This window comes from Macrobrachium nipponense, chromosome 24 (genome assembly GCF_015104395.2).
Source record: "Macrobrachium nipponense isolate FS-2020 chromosome 24, ASM1510439v2, whole genome shotgun sequence".
In the NCBI taxonomy this organism is placed as follows: Eukaryota; Metazoa; Arthropoda; class Malacostraca; order Decapoda; family Palaemonidae; genus Macrobrachium; species Macrobrachium nipponense.
The window spans coordinates 50,615,659-50,640,203 of record NC_061091.1 but is presented as its reverse complement, the minus strand read 5'-3'; the positions used below and the strand labels follow the sequence as shown (position 1 = coordinate 50,640,203).

Here is a 24,545-nt window from a genome sequence, read left to right as displayed (position 1 = left end):
CTCGCGTGCTTCGCCGCGGAAAGAAAACAACGACGGCGAACGATGCCGGTGACCCTAGCGCTAACTCCGCAGCAGTCAATGTGGCTCCCACGTGCAATGCCTGGAGCTACGTCAGGTGACATTTGGTGTGACCACCCACGACTTGTTTTGAACATTTCAAAACTGGAGTGGGCTACGGCGACCTAGTGGGCGGGGCTTAGCGCCCGGACGACCCGTCACCGTACGTCTACGATTTTACGTATGTTTTATGTTACATTTACGGTTTACTGACATAAGCTGTTGCGAACTACAAATTTCCGCTCATGCGTGGGCGTGCGTGCGTTGATACGTGAATGTGTGACCTTAGCATAATCGTTGAGTGGTTGATTCATTGATTAAACACGGATTTAGGCCTTAGAGCCAACAGCTGTAACTCATTAGTCTTTGTGTGGGTGGTTGTAGTGGGCTACCTAGGTAATCATGCCTTTTCGGTGGAAATTGGTTTCCGATGAATGAGATTCATATTAAACTATCAGAAATATAGGTAGCTACAACAGTTCAATTGTAAATTAACAATTTAACTTACCTTAGGCTAACGTAGGATGGCTATTTCTTTAATGGGCCTAAGGTTTTTGGACACCAGAGTTTTTCTTACGCTTGGGTATGACTGAGCCATTTTCCCAAATTCTGATCTTCTTCAGGACGAGAGATCAATTACATTTCATCTCTGGTGTTAGGGCTAACAGCTTTCCTGTCTTCCTAATACTAAGTTCTTTGAACCATTAAAACGAAAACAATATTTATAGGTCCATAATAATGTTATAATGATTTAAAGCTCACACTACGGTCGATACTTTAGGTAGGCCTAGCCTAGATAACTGACCTACTTAAAGAGCACTAACCTGACTCAGTCTATGCCTACAAGCCTATGACCTAAGATGCTATGCTCTAATGTTGCAGGCCACCTTGAGCTAACATATCGTGAAGAATTCACTCAAACTCTCTCTACTTACCTTTTCAGGAAGATGACAGATGACTAGGTCTTAGGCTAACTGCTAGGTATGGATACCAAGTCAAACCTGCCATTAGGTTTGCTCTTTGTCCTTATGTTACCACGCCGACGACACTTGTAGCATAAAATAATAAAGCACAGAAAAAATGCCGGTGCACACACAATAGAATATTTCCTTCGTAACACGCCGGATCGCAAATATATATAAAGCACTAAAGTAAGGGCATAAAATGAAACTTGCCACAGGGTGACTGGGTAAGACAGCCAGGCTACAAAACCCACGGAGAACCGCAAATCCTCTGCTTGAGTGGGTATTATACTTTTCAAATTATAAGAAAAAAATTACTTTGCCTATTGTATAAAATTCAGTACTTTAAGTATAATATTGTAATTAAATCATATAAAGCAATACATTTGTGTCAATACATTATTACGAGCAAGTATGCTATTTGAACCCTAACCTGAAGGATAATAGTCAAGATGTATTACCTTTAAATTTGTTGCAAAATTTTGTAAGCTATAGGTCGACTCGTGTGACATGTCCATGTGGTTTTATATAGTACTAAATTCTAATTGTGTATCTTTGCATATCTGTAAGTAATGACGGTACACGATACAGTATAAATTAAGAAATCTCTGTAACGAAATCTCATACTTAGGACAATCGTAATCTATTACTTGAATACTACCATCGTGGTGGAGTGCCTAGTACCTAATTTAGATCACTTTTTCAGGTTGTGAAATTAGACTCAAGTCGCCTCATATCATGCGTCAAGAATCGTGGTAAGTATTCTGAATGGGCTATGGTCATGTAGTCATTGTGCAGATCAGGTAAATGTTCATGAGATGGCTGCACCAGTTTTTTTTTTTTTAGGTTTAACGACGAAAAACTGCAAAAAACCACTAGATTGGTGTTGCAGAATGTGTAGAAGCATGAGGAAACTTTTAAAAACAAGAAACCAATATCACTTACTCTTACACATACAATATAACCCTAAATCTACTATACAATTTAGGGATTCAGGGGGAACCGAGGTTGTTGGGTTGTAGGGGTTGGGGGGGGGGCCAGGAGAAAATGATTTGCAGGCACTACCTAACTTAACACAACGGCCTAACCTAACCTAGGACGCCATACCCCTACCTAGGCCTAGCGGTGGCCCCGTGCCCTCTGGCACAAATCCACTAGTTTTTGTGTATTTCCAGAATACACTATACAAAAATCACCATAACTTACAGTCACCATAAGATGCTGGAATTTCATCAACAGGAACTGAAATATTATCCTGTAATGCTGTTCAGTAGAAGTGCTGGCTAATTGCTCCACGTCTAAGAAGGAACTGAAATAACGGTAGGATAATGTATTCTTTCGCCAAGAAAATTTTCGAACACCCGCCCCATTGGCCAAAATTTCTGAGGTGTCAAAAAATGAAACTGATTGGCCAAACATGTAAGACGTTATACTTGTTTCTCTGTGGTTTGTAGTAGTTACACGGCTCATTAAAATTAAACATTACTGTAGAGGAAACATCTCTCCCAACTTAAGAAAAATTTAAGGTTAAAACTAATCAAGCTCATTTAATTCCACCTTGTTCAACCTCATATAATGACTATATACTTTTTATATAGCTTTTCACATGCTCTTTCCATGTAGGTGATTATTTTTTTAATATCCAGGGTGGCATGCTTCAGAAGTTTTACCCAAATCACTTACTACAGTGTTAATAAAGCTCATGCAAAGGTAAATATTACCAAACCACATTACCTAGGCCAGTAATTTTCATAGGTATGATTGTGTCGTTCCAACTACTTATAACACCAAAATGCCGTTCCAGCTCAAAATCTTGAACTTTTTTTAGACAATCCACCCCACCACCCCGCATGGACAATGAAAAGTAGTGAAATAGTTTTTACAGATTCACCCAAACATAACAATCCCTGTAGGGGCATAGCACTCCCAGTGTTCCTCATGTGGTCGTTGTGCACTAGCTTACAGGGACTACTAGTGCAACTGTGGGTTTTTTCCAGTTTCACCTTTAGATCTTCGTACTTCATTTCTATTCTCTGGGTCTCTTTACCTTGGTGTCCAACCCATAGATGTACTAGAGGAAAAGATTGGACAACCTATGTAGCCAACCAGTTTGTGACATGCACTGTCTGGCAACATTGCTGTATGATGATTATTATGTAAACAATGGTGCAACTCAAGCAATCTAATGTGAAACTCTATACTCTTTAAAACATGATTGTTGCCCTCCTTCAAGACTAATGATTTATGCACCAGTTACTATATACAATATGTAGTATGCAGAAATGAAAATATTTAATTTTGGTGGTATATTTTTTCTACAGTTAGGTAAGCCATAAGTTTTGCAAATATAGCAACATTACATAATGATCATGCTGCAGTGACAGCCAATTTGCTCAGCTGTCTTTTTAATTAAAGACTGGTAGATGATCTTTGCAGCATTTACTACCAAGGGCAGTGTATACTATATGTAGAAATAAAAATATTTATCCAGTCAGCCGTAGTTTTTTTTACTCTTGAACAAAAAAGTTGACTAATTTGCCAACACATTATGTGCTTTTTTTTCCACCATAAATTTACAGTTCTGCTCTGGAGGCAGAACTAATTATCATTCTTTATTCATTGGTCAAACTGAAATGAAGTAAAATTTGACAATATTACATATTACTAGAATAATTGTCATCTCCAACGCTATCATCCTATATAAGCTTTATCCATATGCATAATAATATTATTGATAGCCATCATTTTGTTCATTATTCCTTCTGCAGTTTCTAACCTAAGTAGGGTAACGGTCTCACTCTTAGTTCTTGTCAGGAAATCTTACTCAAACTTGATAAAAAACAGTCCTGAATCTCACATATTCACAACAGGCTTCCTACACTAACCTGAAGACATTATTAAGAACCTATGAGGCTTGATAACATGAAAAATAATATTACAACACTTAACACAAAACTGCAGTAGGCCTAGGACTATGCCTCATAATACTACATAGCTACGTTGTAATAGGTACTAGTATTAGGGAAAGTTGTCAGACTTGACCATGGTTATATGGACTGATGGTAGCATACATGCTAATGTATTAGGCTATTAATGTCAAATAGGCTTTAATAAAAAGCTTGTTACAATTTACAACATTCATTATTTTATTAACTCAAAAAGCAGGAGTGAGTTTGCTGCAAGTTAACACTAATCTAACTCTTGTTTACTTGAGGTTGTTTCTGTTTCAACACAGTTATAAAGATTTACAAGAATGAAAATAGTATGTAATTTATTTGTTGAATATGATCACCCTGTTCTTTTGTGGTCCTGTTTCTGTATGTAATGCAGTTGATGGCCTAGCATTGAGTGCCAGATGGGGCTCTGTTGCTGCTGGTGTGTGTGCAGTCACTGCCACTGCTGTATCTGGGAATGAATACATAGTAGGGGCACCATACTTGCATGCAACAATCACATGACTGTCCACTCATTCTCCTCTCTTATCTGTGGTCCAACCTGTGCATTTCCTTCTTTTAAAGGTGTTGGATGGCTGAAAATGCCTCAGTGCTTGTCTGAGTACCTAAATTTTGTAACGCAATCAAACAGTTCAACATGAACTTGGGTTCTTCTGTCTTTCCTGACCATACAATGGCAGAACCGTACTCTTTCTCCCCCCCCCCCCCGACTTTTTTTTGTAACCTTTCCAGCAGATATTAGGTACTCTATGGATGCTTCTTGACCAACTTAAGCCAGGGTTGTGTGCCCTTCCTAATCATGGGTATTACTTATTAAACTGATGTGAGTTTTAAAACGCTTTTAGGAAGAGGCCTTCTTGTACACTTTTCAATAAAAATTATGAATGTAGTTATTAATTTAGAATGTTTTTCTATTTTGCAAATAATTCATTATACTGTTGGGAAAAGTTCACATACTTTAATAATTTTCATATATTCATTTCATGAAAGGGAAGGTAAGACTTGTGGGAAGACTCATTGTAATAAGTTCAAGAGAGAATTAGATATATGAGAAACTGAATTGCAAAATATGACTGTTAACATTCATTACAGTTTGATGCATGGTCTAAAAGAAAATCTGAGAATTGAATTACAAAGTAGGTTCTAGTTGTATTTTATGCAGGGGTGGCAGGTGTGAGATAGTATTTAAAAATGTAGGGATGGTTCTCTTGCACTTAATGTTGATGAGCTGGCTCCTTTTCTGCTTGGTAACAGCTCATGAAGGGTGACAGTCCTTTGTCATAGTCTTGATGATTGTCTACAAGGGTTAGCTCTGAATGATCTGTAATTACTGTACTTAGTATGCAAAAATTAAAAAACGCACAAATAACTTACTTGAGTTACGCAAGGAGTCTGTTATCCAAAGTGATATAATATATATATATATATATATATGTGTGTGTGTATGTATGTATGTACATGTGTACACACATATACATGCACACATGCACAGCAATCCCTCAGTTACAAACACATTATATATATATATATATAAATATATAGATATATATATATATATTATATATATTAGAGAATATATATATACGAGTATATATAATATATATATATATATATATTATTATAATATATATATAATATATATAGAGATATAGATAATTTTATTATATATCTATGATATATATATATAGGTATATAATATATATTATATATATATATATATATATAATATATATATATATATAATATATAATCTATATATATATATATATATCATATATAGATATATATAAAGATATATATATATATATATTATATATATATAGAATATTAATATATATATAATATATATATATATTACATATACATACAGTGGCCCTCCCGTGTTCGCGGGGGAAGCATACCAGAACCCACGAATAGTTGGAACCCTTATAAAAACACTGAAAACCTCCTATTTTGTTAGTTAAAACTCGAGTAAAAACCCACTTAAAATGTTTATACTTGGTTTTTTTTCTTAGTTTTATCACAAAAAGTGCATTTTATGATGAAATTGATAGAAAACCAGGGATTTGTGGATATTTCTCAAAGAAAAATGCAGCGAATATGCAAATTTTCCATGAATAATGCGGGGAAACGTTCCCGAGAAAAATCCGCGAAAATGTGTGAGTCCATTAATCCGGAGAATGTGAATAGGGGGCCACTATATATATATATATATATATATATATATATATATATATATATATATATATATATATATATATATATATATATATATGTATATATATATATATATATATATATGTATATATATATAACTAAATATATATATATATGATTATAATAACTTTAGCACGTGATTCGTTTATCACACATACCCACAGGTGAAAAATAATAGACAGGGTGTAGGTCCTGACCGGTTTCGGCTTTATTCTCAAGCCATTGACAAAGGACTGATACATAGTATTAGAAGTCACAAGTATATATACTACAGAAACAGTACTGACGAACATACACACAACCATTTGAGACTGCAGATCCACCCACAGGCAGGTGTCAAGGTAGGAGTGGCTTTCAAAAATAATTTGGCTAAAATTTACAATAAATTCTTAAGGGATACTACCGATTAGGGTACCCACCGTAGGAGACAACAAGTCCACAACTGACAGGTGTCAGGGAGGTGGGGTTGGACATCTCATTACCACTACTGCCCCCTTACTGTGTTTACAAATATAATAATCCTAGTTCTATGTATCTCTACTGCCTACCTTAAAATTTATACAGTTTACAAATTTCTTTTGATATCAAAGGATCAAGTTTATACATTCCTTTACTGATGTTCATATTATTATTGTAACTTTCTTTTATAAAACTAGATTCAATTATATTCCTTTCCATTGCATTATTAGAACACACAAGCTTTTTTGCCCCTTCCCAGTTAATAGCATGATTGTTCTCACTAACGTACAAAAATACCACTATTTCCCTGTGCATATCTCACACATTGTTTATGTTGTTCTATTCTTTTTTCCAGTGCTTTCCCCGTTTGACCAATATAAAAGTTGTCACAAGACTTACACGAAATTTTATATACACATCAGGGAAGTTTTTAATAAGTACCTGTTTTATTGTTTTTAAAAACTACATTAACACCAAAATTCTTCAGGAGAAGTGGGATATCTTTCATATTATTATTATAAGGTAGTATACAAGCAAATTTTTTGTGTTGTAAGGTTCTTTTTGGTTTAGATGCATCGACTATTTTGCCGCTTCTAATGCATTGTTTTGTACATGAACTTTCCTGTCAGATATATACTTAGCTTTACGTCTCTGACGTCACGACAGAATTCAAAACTCGCGGCACACGCGACAGGTAGGTCAGGTGATCTACCTTACCCGCCGCTGGGTGGCGGCTGTAAGAACCCATCTCCCTTTCCAGTCAGAATTTTTCTGTCGCCGGTGACGACTACACCTGTGGTTGTTACCTCCTGACAGCTTTATTCGATTCTCGTTGCCGTGGATTTATTTGGACTGACTTTCGGTGAAGTACCTGATCTTGTTGGCTTGGCATACGCATTTGTGGATTGTTTTTGGATATTGATTTGGATTTTTCTTTGATTTCAAGATGTCTGATTTAGAGGTTAAGAAATCTTTTATGTTTAGGGTGTGCTCTATGGATGAATGCAAGGTGAGACTACCGAAAGCTACGGTAGATCCTCACACAGTTTGCTTTAAATGTAGAGGGAAAGAATGTTCTTTTGTTAACCCGTGTAATGAGTGTGAGAAGTTGGATGAGGGTGAATGGAAGGCTCTTTCTTCTACTTGTTAGGAAGTTAGAGAAAGACAGGGTGAGAAAGGCTTCGTCTAGAAGTTCTAGTAAGTCTCGTATTAGCGAGGTAGAAGAAAATCCTGTTGTAGCATTAGAACCTTCTCCAGTTTCAGCTCCTGCGCCCTGCATCGAACCTAAGGATACGACTACGGAAGTGGCAACCATGAGAGCCACGATCCTTAGCATGGAAAAGAAGATTCGTTCGTTGCAAGGTAAGAGTAGTGAAGGTGAATTGTGCAGTGACCCCAGTGCAGTGGAGGGTGCGTCTGATCGGCTCCTTAATGCTTCCAGGCCTAGACCTCTTCCAGACTCCCAGTCCCAGTGGAGGAGGAAAGTCAACAGCCGCAGGAAGGTTAGGGAGAACTCCCACCGATCAGGCGTCCCCTCGGTAGATCCTGATGTTCGTACCCAGGCTGCCCTTGTTCGCGCGAAGAAGGAGGTATTGCGCCAATGCTTCTCTTCTTCTTCCTCACCTTCGCCTAGAAGAGGATGGAGCCCCTCGGATTCTTCGCGACCGCTGAAGAGAGCCTGGAAGGCTCCTGGCGCCTTTCCTTCCAGCCCGGAAGTTTTTCCAGAAGAGCCGGAAGTAGAGATCAAGAAACCCAGGAGGGAGCAGGAGTTCTCGCCTCATAGTAGGCTTCGAGCCTCTTCTCGGTGGAGGATTTTGCAAGATCTCCAGCTCGGATTCTTGCGGGCTGCAAGCGCAGATTCTTTCGGTGCTGGCGGGCTCCTTGGCAGGAGGAACGCGTCGGAAAGACGTCTCTCTCCCTGTCAAGAAGTCTAGGATTCCTTCGCCTGTGTTACCTTCTCAGTCAGAGTCGGCTCTCTCTCCTGTATCAGCGGATGGAAGGAGGCGCTCTTCCCTCGGCAGACGCTTGTCGTCTTCCAGGCGTCAATCGCCCAAGAAGCTTTCTCCTGGTGACTACATTTCTCCAGTAGAAAGGGATCTAGCGCCTAGTAGGCGCTCGTCTAAAGACAGGCGTACAGCCTCGTCTTCTCGCTCCTTTCCGAAGATCCTTCAATCTCCGGATAAGAGAGCCTCCTCTTTAATGGATTCGTCAAGAGACATTATCTCGCCTTTTGTTAGGCGCCTTGAGCCTAGTAGGCGCTACTCCCCAAGTAGACGCTCTCCCGCTCCCAAGCGCGGTGCGGAAGATAGGCGCTTTTCTCCTGATAGGCGCGGCTCTCCTATTAGCCGCTCTGTTCGGGACAGGCGTGTAGAGCCTGAAAGATATGTCTCTTCTGGGAGACTACCTTTTGAAGAGACACACAAGTCTAGATCGAAGTTTGTGGAGCATGGTAGACGCCGGTCACCTAGTAGGCGACCTTCTCCAGGGCTTCGCTCTACTGTAAGTAGGCGCCAAGAGCCTAGTAGGCGTTCGCCTCATGGTAGGCGCAGCTCGCCTGGCAGCCGCTCTCCTTTGGACAGGCGCATGGATCCTGTTAAGCGCCTTGAGCATAGTAGGCTCTCCTCTCCTAGCAGGCGCTCCCCTTTGGAAGCCCGGGATTCTAGGAGTAGTCTTAAGGATCAAAGAGTACGCACTCATCAGAGTAGGAAGGACTCATTCGAGAGGAGCTCTCCAGAAGCTTTGGCTTCCCCTGATAGGCGCCAGACTGCTACTAGACACTCACTAGACAGACGCACTTCTTTAGAGAAGTCTAACTGCCCTCGTAAAGAAGCGGAGGGTTCTTCAGTGGATGAAGTTGAACCTTCAGAAGAGGATTTAGTGAAGGACTCTTCAGTTTCGTCCTATAAGATCCTTACAGATCTCCTTCTTCAAGAGTTTGGAGACTCCCTTACTCCCGTCGCTCCTCCGTCTCCTCTCTCTTTATTCTCGACTTCGAAGAAGACGAAAGTTTCCTCTTGTGTGAGGATGAAGCCAACTATCTCAATGAAGAAGGCTTTGAGAGGTTTTGGTGATTGGCTGCTTTCTAAGGAGGAGAAAGGGAAGACTGTGTTTTCTTTCCCTCCTTCCAAGCTTACGGGCAGACTAGGGTTTTGGTACGAGTCTGGAGAACCCCTAGGCCTGGGTCTTCCTTCATCGGCGGATGCGGACTTCTCTTCACTGGTGGATGCAGCACGACGCTCGGCTCTTTTGTCTGCTAAGACTACCTGGGCTATGAACGAGCTTGACCACCTGTTGAAGGGAATGTTCAGAGTCTTGGAAGTCTTCAACTTCCTTGACTGGTCTTTGGGGGTCTTGGCTAAGAAGACTCAGAACCCGGATGCTATTTCGCCAGAAGATCTCAACAGTGTTCTAACGTGCATTGATAAAGCAGTTAGAGATGGATCGAGCGAAATAGCCTCCCTGTTTGGAGCAGGGATCCTTAAGAAGAGATCAGTCTTCTGCTCTTTTCTGACAAAGTCCGTATCGCATGCCCAAAGAGCCTCGCTTCTGTATTCGCAGCTCTTGCCTCTGCTATTTCCGAAGAAGATAATCCAGGACATCTCAGGATCTATCTCTGCGAAGGCGACTCAGGACATGCTCGCGCAGTCGGCACGGAAGCCTAGGACCTCCTTCCAGACGAAGACGAAGAAGGAGACTCCAGCTAGACAGGAGCCCTTTCGAAGGGGGCCCTCCTTCTAGAGCCTCTACCTCGAGAGGTAATAGACCTTTCAAGAGAGGTAGATCCTTCTCACGCTCTTCCAGAGCTAAGAAGTAGGGAAGTAGTCCTCCAAACATCAGTAGGTGCCAGGCTTCTAAGATTCTCGGAAGCCTGGGCAAAGAGAGGAGCGGACAACTGGTCCCTCTCGATTATCCGGAAAGGATACCTGATTCCCTTTACGGAAAGACCACCGTTGACGACGACTCCGAGGGAGTTGGTGGCCAGGTACAGGGATCCCATCATGAGCCTTGCTTTAACACAAGCAGTGGAACAAATGTTCGAGAAAGAGGCTATAGAGCTAGTGAGCGACCCTTGCTCAGCGGGCTTTTACAACCGCCTTTTTCTAGTTCCAAAAGCCTCAGGAGGATGGAGACCGGTTCTGGATGTAAGCGCCCTGAATTTCTTCGTAGAAAAGAGGAAGTTCGCCATGGAGACGACATCCTCAGTGTTGGCGGCCCTTCGTCCAGGTGATTGGATGGTGTCCCTAGATCTTCAGGACGCTTACTTCCATGTGCCTATCCATCCTTCTTCAAGGAAATACCTCAGGTTCATGATGGGAGGAAGGATATTCCAGTTCAGGGCCTTGTGTTTCGGCCTTTCAACAGCCCCTCAGGTCTTCACAGGCCTAATGAAAAATGTAGCAAGATGGCTACACTTGGAGGGAGTCAGAGTGTCCCTTTACTTGGACGACTGGCTAATCAGAGCCAAGTCGCAGAAAAGATGTTTGGAGGACCTACAAAAGACCCTTTTCATGGCAAGTTCTCTGGGACTTTTGGTGAACTTTCAAAAGTCTCAGTTGATCCCCAGTCAAGATCGTATCTATCTGGGGATTCGGATGGCTTCTCTGGATTTTCGGGCTTTTCCGTCTCCAGAAAGGATAGCCCGAGGGTCAGAGAAAGTCAAAGCCTTCCTAGAGAAAGACGTATGCACAGCGAGGGAGTGGATGAGTTTGTTGGGGACACTCTCCTCGTTGGAGCAATTCCTTTCTCTAGGAAGGTTGCACCTCAGACCTCTCCAGTTCTTTCTACATCGAAACTGGAGGTGTCGTTCGCAAAAACCTAGAGTTCTCCTTCGAGATCTCAAGGGAAATCAAGAAGGACCTCTCTTGGTGGGCCAACCCTCTCAGGTTTGCAGAAGGGATGTCCCTTCACATTCCGAACCCCAACCAAGTGTTGTATTCCGACGCCTCGGAAACAGGTTGGGGAGCAACGCTCGGCTCAAGAGAAGTGTCAGGCACCTGGAAGAAGGAACAGGTGACCTGGCCACATCAACAAGAAGGAGCTTGATGGCTGTTTGGCTAGCTTTGAAAGCTTTCGAGCCCCATGTCCTAGCTTCAGCAGTACAGATCAACTCGGACAACACCACGGCCCTGGCTTACATCAGGAAGCAGGGGGGGACTCATTCTTTCTCCCTGTACGAGACAGCAAAAGAACTTCTGCTGTGGGCAGAGGAAAGGAAGATTTGTCTCCTTACCAGGTTCGTACAGGGAGAAAAGAACGTCAGAGCAGACCTCCTAAGCAGGAAAGATCAAGTCCTGCCTGCAGAGTGGACTCTTCACGAGGATGTTTGCCAGGACCTGTGGAAGCTTTGGGGCAAGCCTCATATAGACCTCTTCGCCACAGCCAAGAATGCGAGGATAGCCAACTACTGCTCTCCGATATCGGACCCGAGGGCAGTGTCGATAGACGCTTTTCTACTAGATTGGAAGGGTCTAGACATGTATGCTTTTCCTCCATTCAAGATACTGGGAGAGACTCTAAAGAAATTTGCAGAATCGGAGGCAGCAAGGATGACGCTGGTAGCCCCGTTCTGGCCCGCACAAGTATGGTTCACAGAGGTACTGGAATGGTTAGTAGATCTTCCGAGAACATGACCACAGAGGATCGATCTGCTCAGACAACCCCACTTCGAGAGGTATCACAAAAACCTCCCCGCTCTAGATCTGACTGGCTTCAGACTGTCAAAAGTTTGGTCAGAACGAGAGGCTTTTCTGCAAGAGTTGCAACGGCTATCGCAGCAGCAAGAAGGCCTTCTACCCTTAGAGTCTACCAATCGAAGTGGGACGTCTTTCGGCGATGGTGTAGGAACCATCACTTTTCCTCTTCCAGTACCTCTGTAACCCAAATAGCAGACTTCTTACTTTTCCTTAGGGAAGAAAGTAGATTGGCGGTATCAACCATTAAAGGCTATCGTAGCATGCTGTCTGCAGTGTTTAGGCACAGAAACTTAAACATTTCAGAAGATAAGGACCTTCATGATCTAATAAGATCGTTTGAAACATCCAAGAAGGTTTCGCCAGGGATTCCGAGTTGGAATCTGGATGTAGTGCTACGTTACCTGAGGTCCACTAAGTTCGAACCGCCTCAGTCTGCCTCGTTTAGAGACCTCACGAGGAAGACAATTTTTCTCATGGCATTGGCTTCCGCAAAGAGGGTTAGTGAACTCCATGCACTAGAAGGAAATGTGGGATTCAGAGGAGATGCAGCTATCTGTTCATTCCTACCTTCGTTCTTGGCTAAGAACGAGAACCCCTCAAATCCTTGGCCTAGGAGCTTTGCAGTCCAAGGCTTGTCTGCATTAGTAGGCGAGGAAGCAGAGAGGTCGCTTTGCCCAGTACGAAGTTTAAAGTTTTATCTACAGAGAAAGAAAAAACTTAAGGGCAATGATGTCAACCTTTGGTGCTCTGTAAGAGATCCAAGGAGGACTCTTTCGAAGAATGCACTTTCTTTCTTCTTTATCAGAAGCCTGGTGAAAGAAGCGCATGCGATATGTGATGAAAGTCAATTCAAAGTTCTTAAGGTCAAAGCTCATGAGGTAAGAGCTATTGCCACGTCATTGACTTTCAACAAAAACATATCCCTGAGTAATATTATGAAGGCAACATTCTGGCGTTGCAACTCAGTCTTTGCAAACCACTATCTGAGAGACGTCAAAATTACGTATGAAAAGTGCTTCGGGTTAGGCCCGTACGTATCGGCGGATTCGGTGCTGGGGCAGGGAGCTGAGACATATCCTTTGTAGTATATATTTTCCCCCTTGTTAGGTTGTAAGTTTTTGGTTGTTTGAAAGAACATGCGGGTAGGCATGTTTTTCATTTCGTAGTTCTAACAATGATTAGATTGGTTAGGTGATCGGTTTATGTTGAGCTCCTTGCAATGATAGTGGTTAGGTTCTGTCATATAAGTGGGCGAATCCCCGTTGACAGATCCTGCTCGGATTCTATCAAGTAAGCGGATAACCAAATCCCTTTGATAGACCCAAAGAGTCTGTCAGCTGTAGGTCACGCCCTCGCTGAAGCTCTTAAGGCAACGCAGACTCATAGACAGTAACTACGAAGTCTTCTGCCTAAACAGGTAAGAACCAAGGTTGTATTTACATCCTACAACTAGTGTTGTTTTCCCCTTTTTTCCATTTTTATATTGCTGTCTCTTTCCCTCCACCAAGGGTGTCAATCAGCTAAGTATATATCTGACAGGAAAGTTCATGTACAAAAATGTTATTGTTAGTATACAATAAGGTTTTGTACATACTTACCTGGCAGATATATACGATTGATGGCCCGCCCAGCCTCCCCTCAGGAGACAGGTGGAAGGAAAAATTCTGGCTGGAAAGGGAGATTGGTTCTTACAGCCGCCACCCAGCGGCGGGTAAGGTAGATCACCTGACCTACCTGTCGCGTGTGCCGCGAGTTTTGAATTCTGTCGTGACGTCAGAGACGTAAAGCTAAGTATATATCTGCCAGGTAAGTATGTACAAAACCTTATTGTATACTAACAATAACATTTTAGTACACTATCTGGATATTTCAGTTTCTTGCCTATATTCCGAATCTTATCTATGTCCTCATCTATATATTCTGGGCTACATACCCGTAGTGCTCTTAGAAACATAGATGCAAACACTGATCTTTTAACTTTATTGTTTTGTCCAGAATAGAAATGTACATAGGAAGAAATATTAGTAGGTTTTCTGCAAACACTATTTAAACCCACTACTATTTCTCCATATGAGGACATCTAAAACGGGTAGGCACCCATCTTTTTCCATTTCCATAGTAAATTGAATTGATGGTACTAATTGATTTAACTTGGCAAAAAAGTTATTTACATCTTTGTTCCCTGGCCATACACATTATGTCGTCAACATATCTAAACCAAAGTACATTTTATAAATTAGCGAAGTATTTAGTGGATATCCCTAACCCATTGGTAGGTAACATCTCTAATGCTAATATTAAGAATAATGTGACTTAATAAATAAACTAAATAGTGTACAAATTAACAGTAAATCAAAACTTGTGAGCTTTGATGTAGTATCACTATTCACAAAGGTGCCTATTGATGATCTATTGGAGTTTCTATTGGAATTATTAGAAAACAAACAGCTGGATATTCCATTTTCTAAAAGCACCTTAATTGAACTGATCAAATTATGTGTAAAAGACTGTAAATTTGAATTCAATGGAAAATTTTACTCTCAAAATTTTGGTATGGCAATGGGAAACCCTTTGTCCCCAGTGCTGAGTAACTTATATATGGAATTTTTTTTAAAGAAAATTTTAAACAATATAATTCCACGCAATGTACCTTGGTTTAGATATGTTGACGACATAATTTGTGTATGGCCAGGGAACGAAGATGTAAATAACTTATTTGCCAGGTTAAATCAATTAGTACCATCAATTCAATTTACTATGGAAATGAAAAAAGATGGATGCCTACCCTTTTTGGATGTCCTCATACAGAAAAATAGTAGTGGGTTTAAATATAGTGTTACAGAAAACCTACTAATATTTCTTCCTATGTACATTTCTATTCTGGACAAAACAATAAGGTTAAAAGATCAGTGTTTGCATCTATGTTTCTAAGAGCACTACGGGTATATAGCCCAGAATATATAGATGAGGAGATAGATAAGATTTGTAATATAGGCAAAAAAACTGAAATATCCAGATAGTGTACTAAACAATGCATTAGAAGCAGAAAAAAAGTCGATGTATCAAAACCAAAAACAACCTTACAACACAAAAAATTTTGCTTGTATTACCTTATAATAATAATATGAAAGATATCCCATATCTCCTGAAGAATTTTGGAGTTAATGTAGTTTTTAAAAACAATGAAACAGGTACATTTTAAGAACTCTCCCGACAATGCTAAAGGATGTGTATATAAAATTTCGTGTAAGTCTTGTGACAACTTTTATATTGGTCAAACGGGGAAAGCACTGTAAAAAAGAATAGAACCACATAAACAATGTGTGAGATATGCACAGGGAAATAGTGGTATTTTTTTACATGTTAGTGAGAACAATCATGCTATTAACTGGGAAGGGGCAAAAAAGCTTGTGTGTTCTAATAATGCAATGGAAAGGAAAATCATTGAATCTAGTTTTATAAAAGAAAGTTACAATAATAATATGAACATCAGTAAAGGAATGTATAAACTTGATCCTTTAATATCAAAAGAAATTTGTAAACTGTTTAAATTTTAAGGTAGGCAGTAGAGATACATAGAACTAGGATTATTATATTTGTAAACACAGTAAGGGGGCAGTAGTGGTAATGAGATGTCCAACCCCGTCTCCCTGACACCTGTCAGGTGTGGACTTGTTGTCTCCTACGGTGGGTACCCTAATTGGTAGTATATATCCCTTGAAAATTTATTGTAAATTTTAGCCAAATGATTTTTTGAAAGCCACTCTTACCTTGATACCTGCCTGTGGGTTGTGTGTATGTTCTTCAGTACTGTCTTTGTAGTATATATACTTGTGACTTCTAATACTATGTATCAGTCCTTTGTCAATGGCTTGAGAATAAAGCCGAAACCGGTCTGGACCTACACCCTGTCTATTATTTTTCACCTGTGATATATATATATATATATATATATATATATATATATATATATATATATATATGTATATATATATATATATATATATATATATATATATATATATATATATATATATATATATATATATATATATATATATATATATATATATATATATATATATATATATATATATATATATATATATATATATATATATATATATATATATATATATATATATATATATATATATATATATATATATATATATATATATATATATATATATATATATATATATATATATTTTTTTATTTTTTTTAGGATCAAGCTGTGTCGCTGGGTGAAATGTCTCGTTAGCCATTTCTGATATATAAAACTAATGCTAAATATACCAGAGAATAAACCAAAGGGACTGACTGAGGTTACTACCCTCAGGCGAGCACTTTTTTATAATTAAAAAATGTCGTGTATAAACCAGGAGCGAGTAAAAACTGCCACATCTCCTTTACCCCATAGAAAGATCCTCGTCAACAATCTCCGAAACCTGAGGTGCCGTTACACAGGCCGCCTCCACGCATCCAACCCCCACCTCCCCAGCGTCATCTACAACATCTTATGTTAGCACGGCGACGTCGTAACAACAAAATTTCATAGCTCTGTGTTTTTTGTGGTTTTTTTTGTCGCTTATTCTGGATTTATGATGGCATCTTCCGTTCCATCTAAGTTAAGTACCCAGAACATGTTTTGATTTAATCTTTTATGAGGTAGATCGCCGTTTTATAAGTCTATTGAGACCTTGTTATTGTAGCACGTGTCGTCACACGGGCTCGTCCGCATGGCCGGTCTGTTTTATTGCTAGGCGATATTTCTACCTATTATTTTATTTGTTACGATCTGTATTCATGGTAATATTTCGAGTGCCTTTCTGTAGTTATTTTGCACCTTAGTGCTAGGATCAGGGATATTAACCGTTCCTTTATCTTTCGGTACTATATGTATTTTTAGATATATATCCGTATGAAGGCATTCTTCGAGTATTGCCAGTTTTAAGAAGTTTTCATACTTCTGTGTATTACGTTTATTCAGATCGCATATATATTTTTCAGTTAGAGCTTTTACATTAATTTTCAATTTTCGTTTAGTGCCTATTACTAGGCTAGGTTGCTTTTTGAACCTCGAGTTTTGACAAGCCTATGTATTTTATAAAAGGTTGGTTTGTTCTAAATGGTTTTATCACTCATTCCTGGAATTTCGGACCCAGTGATATTCATTTAGTCTACGACTATAGGGGTTCTTTTAGACTAACCTAGCGTAGGTTACTTAGGTTAACATAACCTAGTAGGCTACTTCCTTTTCGCTGCCTCCCTTTTGAGTCTCTCCTCTTTTGTCTTTTCATCAGCGGTCGATTAGCTGTTGTATAATAGCGTCTGATCTTGGTGAATTGTAGGCTAGTCCTAATTCATAGATCCTGCGACCGTTGATGTTAGTAGTTTCATAATAATTCATTGGACTTATTATATGCTAGTCTTTTTGAGAGAGAGAGAGACAGTTGGGGTGATAGCGGATGGGAAGTAAGAAACGTTTGGTTTGAAGTGTGAACGGGTGAGTCTAAGGTTAAGTTGGTTGTAACATAGTACATCTCAAAGAATCTCCAACTGCCGGACTCCGGGGGTCGGAGTGAGAGATCGATCAAATATTTAGTGACAATCTTCTCCCCTCTCCGTTCTATGTAGACGTGAAGGATTATATGAAGATGTTGTTGACAACCAATTATTACCTTTCGATTCATTTTGGTTTTCATTTTCGAACAGTTTTGGGCCTTCATGAGGTTCCCGGATTCCGGGACCCCCGAAATTGAGGCACAGAGTGTGTCCCTTCCATAAACTGGTTTATGTTATTGTCTTTACATGTATTTATGTTATTTCCTAATGATTTACATTCGTGGTAGGTCCGGAGATCCGGGCCCGGATACGTTTGAATTTCATAAGAAATTTTGTTTTGTTTATACTATAGTCTATAGTTGTTTCGAGATCGTGGTAGGTCTATTATCTAGACCCGGAGGATACGATCCCGAATGGACTTAAGTGACCAGTATAGAACTTTATATGTGTCATAGTTTTATTTTTTTTAGCTCTAACTGGTTTTAACGTTACCCGGACGGTGGTAGGTCTATTAGTATAGGCTCGGATACTGTCCGGATGATGTTTTTAATTTTAACTTTAACATGTTCTGTAATAATAAGTTTTATATTTTGACGGCTATTCCGGAAGTTGGTAGGTTCTGATAAATGGACCCGGATATCAGCCGGAATTGCCAGTTATTCAAAATATTAGTTGTCTTTTCCGGTGTTTTCAACTAAAAATATTGTATTCCGGCGATGCCGGACTAATAATTTGGTTGAAATGCACACGGGTTGAGATATTTACTAGAGATAGTTTGGGCATTCAGTGTTTTCCGAATTCCATTCCCTCCTCATTCCGGCGATGCCGGACTTCGAGTTGGGAGAGGATTAGATATCGGATAAATATAATCTGTATCATCCAATCTTCCGGGGGTAATAACCCCGGAATTTTGATATTTAAAGTTTAAAAGTCATGTATTTGGCTTAGTGATTGGTTGATACTCATTTTCAATATCTCTTACAGATGTTGCAATGTGCTGAGGTGGGCTGTTCGGCTATGCTTCAACAGCCATACGGACATGTGGAATGCCGGTCTCACTCGGCATGCGCTGTACAGGTTCTAGAAGAGATAGTTTGGCATCATGAAAGATGCCAAGTATGTTATGATCTTTATGCCCAGATCACGGATGACTTGGTAAGTGAACTATTAGTCTAAGTAATATGGTTTTCTATGACTTAGAAAATGACTTTACTTCATACATCTGGAGATATATGTTTGTCTAGGCCTGATCAAGGATTCTCTTTCAGGCTCCCAAGGAAGTGAAGGAAACGGCGGTCGCCACTCTGAAAGGCTGGGTAGGAGGTTTTGGAAGGAATGTTGGTAAGGCTCGACCCTACATTCTTTCGCGGACAGTAGCTTCAGTCCTCTACCCTAACTCCAAGACGGCAGCGGTGGCAGAGGAAGTAGCGGCGCCGTATCTTCAATCAATTGGGGAGGAGTTTTTATGTCTAGAACCAGTAGAAGGACCCGAGGCAGAGGTCGTCGATGAAGTCGACAGTTTGAACTTGTCGTCTGAACAGATGCAGACGGATCAGGTAGGTGAGGCAGTAGCTAGCTCTCCTTCTTTCTCCTCCTCTGAATTTCCCCCTCTTACATCTCTTACTCCTTCTCCAGTAGTTTCTCGCGTTCCTTCTCGTACCCCGCCAGGGTTCGAAGGTTTTGGGAACGCTGATGTAAATAAGGCAGCGTCTGTCCGGGCTACCGTGAAGACCACCAAGACCAAGCAGCTGCCTGCGAAGGTGAAGCCCGCCACCCCGGCTCCGGCAGCAGCGGACTTCACTCCTAAGACTAAATCTAGCAGGAGCAGTAGCAAATATAGGCCTTCGCGGAGGACTAGGGAGAAACCCACTACTCCTTCACCTGCTCCTTCTCCTGCCTCTACGCTGTCGGGTGCAGTGATGCTTAGTCCGGCTCCCGCTCTGACACCGACCTTAACAGCTTCAGGACCTTCAACAGCGGAAGTGCCTGTTAATTTAGAGGCATTGGTTTCTATATTAATTCAAAAGGTCAGTCAAGAACTTGCTTCTCAGGTAGCTAGAGATATGGCAGCCTTGTCAGGCAAACTGGAGTCCCATATGTCTTGCACTGACCAGTCGGTATCAGAGCTATCAGGCATAGTGAGTCAACACTAATTATTGATGTCTCAGTCAAGCGGAAACCCTCAACTCATGTCAATCTTGCCGAATGTGGCTAATTTACCCCCCTTCGAAGCAGGTAATCCGTGGCGCTTGGCTTTTGGAGCCGTCTTACGAGACGGAAAACTTACTATCGAAGGGTGCGGGACACGTCCTTTGGAAGACTTTGAGTTCCACCCGACTGACTTGCAATCTCCCTTTTTAGGCTATGCAAGGTTGACTAGGGAAGCTCTTGTAAGAGAGGACAAGGTTCCGGCGGGGAGACTCATCTTCCCAAGGGAGGCGGCCCAATCAGCTTGGCTTAGATTCTTGAAAGAGATGGAGTGTGTCAATACCAAGATCACTCCATTCAAAGGAAAGTATACCACTTTCACGGTTCAGAAGAATCAACCACTACCGTGCACCACAAAGATTGCCGAGCTGACCCTGAAAGCAGCGGAAGAAGATAAGCCTCTTCCACAGCTAAAGGAGACAGACTTGACGTCTTTGTTGGTACCGGAGGATCCGACGTATTGGCACCACACTCCGGAAACTTTTCAGAAAGGAAAACTAGAATCTGATTGTGCTTCAATTCAATTCAATGAGAGACTCCTTAAGCTCCCCGAGCATCTCATTAAGGCGGAGTTTGAAGCCAGATGTAGATTGAGTAGGTCACTCCACTCAATCACTTCAGCAGAGACGATCGCTTCGGTCTATCCGACCGCTCCGGAGTTTCAGGTCTTGACCAAGTCGTTGTTGGGCACGTTTCAACACGACTTGTTTGATTTTGCTGTGGCCGGAAGAGCCTGCCGGAAGTTTGTTTTGAGACCTGCTACGATCAGACATGAGCCTAATAAGCTCATTAAGTCGTCAATTTGGGGACCTTCCCTCTTTCCAGAGGAATTAGTAGCTCAGGTTACGCGAGAAGCAATAAGAGCCAACCAGACACTTGCCACCAGGTGGGCTCTTAAGTTTAAACGTCCAGCAGATCCTTCTCCAGCAGGCACTCAGAAGACCAAACGTCCTAAGAAATTCCAGCAGAGAAGGTTCCAAAAACCTCCAACTGTGAACCAACCTTCCACATCCATGCCTCCACCCCAACAATCATATGTGTGGGTACAGGCCCCAGCTCCTCAGCAGAATCAGCACTCACAGCCATCTCCGGTTTACAACCAAACATATGAAGCAAATACTTCCTTTCAGAGGTATCCCTCTAGAGGTGCTAGAGGACGTGGCTCCTCCAGACGGGTTGGTGGAGGAGGTGGAAGGCTTGCAAGAGCCAGAACCTACAGAGGAGGCAGAGGTTCAAGACCATCCGGCAATCAATGAGATAGCCAAGGTAGGTGGGAGACTAGCACTGTTCAAGCACAGGTGGACATTCAACACCTGGGCACACAGTGTCATATCAAAAGGTTTGGGGTGGAGGGGGATAAACGGCCCACCTCCCCCACACAAGTTTTTTCAAGCTCGGACACCAGACTTAGTAGCTTTCACTCAGGAACTACTTCAGAAAAGAGCAATAAAAAGAGTCAGGAACATCAAATTTCAAGGCAGACTTTTCTCAGTTCCCAAGAAGGGCACGGACAAGAGGAGGGTGATCTTAGATCTTTCACGGCTCAATTCAAGGATAGTATGCGACAAATTTCGCATGCTAACCGTGACTCAAGTAAGAACCTTACTTCCCTGTGGAGCCGTCACCACCTCTATAGATCTTACCGATGCATATTATCATGTGCCCATAGCAAGGAACTTGTCTCCGTTCCTAGGATTCAGATTAGGAAAAGAAGCTTACTCTTTCCGAGTCATGCCATTCGGCCTCAATATTGCCCCCAGGATTTTCACCAAGTTAGCGGACGTAGTAGTCCAGGAACTTCGGAGCCAGGGAATTCTATTGGCAGCATATCTAGACGATTGGATAATTTGGGCCCCAACAACAGCAGCGTTTGGAATCAACCCACAAAGTCATGAAATATCTGGAGTTTTTGGGTTTTCAAATAAATCTTCAAAAGTCAAGACTGACTCCCAGCTCCAAGTTCCAATGGTTGGGACTTCAGTGGGACCTTCAGGCACACAAATTTTCAGTGCCTTGGGAAAAGTGCAAGCAGATTGCGAAAGCCACAAGGCAGTTTGTAAGGAACAAAATAGCATCAAGACGGGCTCAAGAAAGAATTCTGGGCTCCTTGCAGTTTGTAGCAGTGACTCAACCGTTACTGAAAGCCAGACTAAAAGACTTCAACAGAATTTGGAGAAGTCGAGCCAATATAGGCTTAAGAGACAAACTTTCAAGGATTCCTCAGATCTTACGGAAAAGTCTAAAACCTTGGTCTACAGCCAAGAGCTTAGCAAAGTCAATACCACTTCAGTTTCCACAACCGGATCTAGTGATTCATACAGATGCATCTCAAAGTGGATGGGGAGGACATTCCCCTACTCAAAAGTTTCAGGGAAAATGGTCCAATACCTTCCAAAGATTTCACATAAACGTGTTAGAGGCCATGGCAGTTTTTCTAACTCTCAAACGATTGAAGCTAAAGAAAGGGATTCATATCAGATTAGTCCTCGACAGTGCAGTAATTGTTCACTGTATCAACAGGAAGGGCTCCAAATCCAAGTTCGTAAATCATGTGATGATTGCGATCTTCTCTCGAGCGCAGAAATTTCGATGGCACCTATCAGCCACACATCTAGCAGGAGCCAGGAATGTAGTAGCAGATGCTCTGTCAAGGACATCCCCATTGGAGTCAGAGTGGACTCTAGACTCAAAGTCGTTTCAGTGGGTATCCAAACAAGTCCCGGGTCTTCAAATAGACCTTTTTGCCACGGAATCGAATCATCAACTTCAATGCTACGTGGCACCCAATCTAGACCCTCTAGCATATGCCACAGACGCATTGTCTCTAGATTGGAATCTTTGGAAGAGGATTTATTTATTCCCACCAGTCAACCTCCAGATGGAAGTTCTTCACAAGCTCAGGTCGTATCGAGGGAAAATAGCATTGGTAGCCCCCTGGTGGCCGAAAAGCAACTGGTTCCCTCTAATATTGGAATTGAAGCTCCGTCCCAGTCGGATCCCCAATCCAAAGCTTTCACAAATAGTACAAACCAAGAAAGTATATGCTTCCTCAAACATTCTCCAAACCCTAACTTTATGGAGTTTATGAAGTTTGCGTCTATGCATGATTCAGGTATTGATCCAGAAAACATTACTTTCCTGGAATCTGACAAGAGAGATTCTACTCTTAAACAGTATGATTCTGCTATTAAGAAATTGGTTAAATTTGTGAAAGAAAAAGAAGTGGAGGAAATGACAATCAATCTAGCAATTTCATTCTTTAAAGATTTGTTTGATCAAGGTTTAGCTCCCGGAACCATTACCACTATGAAATCTGCCCTTAAAAAGATTTTCTTGGTAGGATTTGGGATAGATCTAACAAGCTCTTATTTCTCCTCTATCCCTAGAGCTTGCGCTAGATTGAGACCAGTACATAGGCCTCAATCTGTCTCCTGGTCTCTAAACGAAGTGTTGAGGCTAGCTGCCAGTATTGATAATGACTCCTGTCAGTATTCAATTCTACTGAGGAAGATGTTATTTTTGTTAAGTTTAGCCTCAGGAGCAAGGATTTCTGAGCTATCAGCTTTGTCTAGAGATCCAGGTCATATAGATTTTCAACCTAATGGTAATGTTCTTCTTTCACCAAACAAGACCTTTTTAGCCAAGAATGAAAGTCCACAAGATAGATGGACCCCTTGGTCAATAGTTCCTCTTCCCCAAGACTCTTCTCTCTGTCCAGTTCAGGCTCTCAAGACCTATTTACATAGAACATCATTTAAGTCCTCAGGTCCCTTATTCATGAGAGAAAAAGGAGGAACGATCACTATGAGAGGTATCAAACAACAGATTCTCTATTTTATTAAACAAGCCGATCCTGACTCTTTTCCCCTGGTTCATGATGTCCGGGCAATTGCTACCTCTATTAACTATTTTCAACATATGAATTTTGAGGATCTTAAAAAGTATACTGGTTGGAAATCTTTGGCAGTTTTCAAACGCCACTACCTTAAATCTCTTAATGCACTTAAATTCCCTGCCGTGGCTGCAGGAAGTATAGTAGTTCCTGAAAACTCTTAATTTCCTCTTTCTTTTACTTTACCTCTTTTCTTTCCCACTTGCCTGCCTCACCTAGTTGTTCAACCCTGCCTTCCTCTCCCTCGGGCCTTCTGTAAGCACGAGCGGAGCGGATTGTATTAGCTTGGTTAAAAGAGATCATTTTGAAATATGTATTGGAGTATTGTTAAGTCTATTAAAGTATAGTTAAGTCTATGTTTAATGTTAGTTTTACATGTAAGTTCATGTATTTATTTATACATTCCTTTTTGAGTTTCTCAGTATATTTAAGTTTTGAGAAATCCCTTTTTGGATAACAATACAAGTTGTACTTTGCAAAGAAAGTTTATATATATATAGATATATATATTAAAAATTTACTTTTATAACTAATT

At 40.9% G+C, this 24,545-nt stretch overlaps 2 long non-coding RNA genes across 3 annotated transcripts in view; one reads left to right on the top strand and one right to left on the bottom strand.

Annotated features, from left to right (window-relative positions):
* LOC135204200 (uncharacterized) overlaps nucleotides 1-1,276 on the bottom strand; it is a 654,266-nt gene extending 652,990 nt beyond the window's left edge. Inside the window, exon 1 of the long non-coding RNA XR_010312127.1 lies at nucleotides 993-1,276. This is a non-coding gene — a long non-coding RNA (uncharacterized LOC135204200). The remainder of the gene's footprint in view (nucleotides 1-992) is intronic.
* Nucleotides 1,277-1,465: 189 nt separating this feature from the next.
* Nucleotides 1,466-24,545, top strand: part of LOC135205620 (uncharacterized) — a 108,000-nt gene continuing 84,920 nt past the window's right edge. For both annotated transcript variants that reach the window (XR_010312564.1, XR_010312563.1), the window contains exons 1-2: nucleotides 1,466-1,584; nucleotides 1,726-1,774. This is a non-coding gene — a long non-coding RNA (uncharacterized LOC135205620). The remainder of the gene's footprint in view (nucleotides 1,585-1,725; nucleotides 1,775-24,545) is intronic.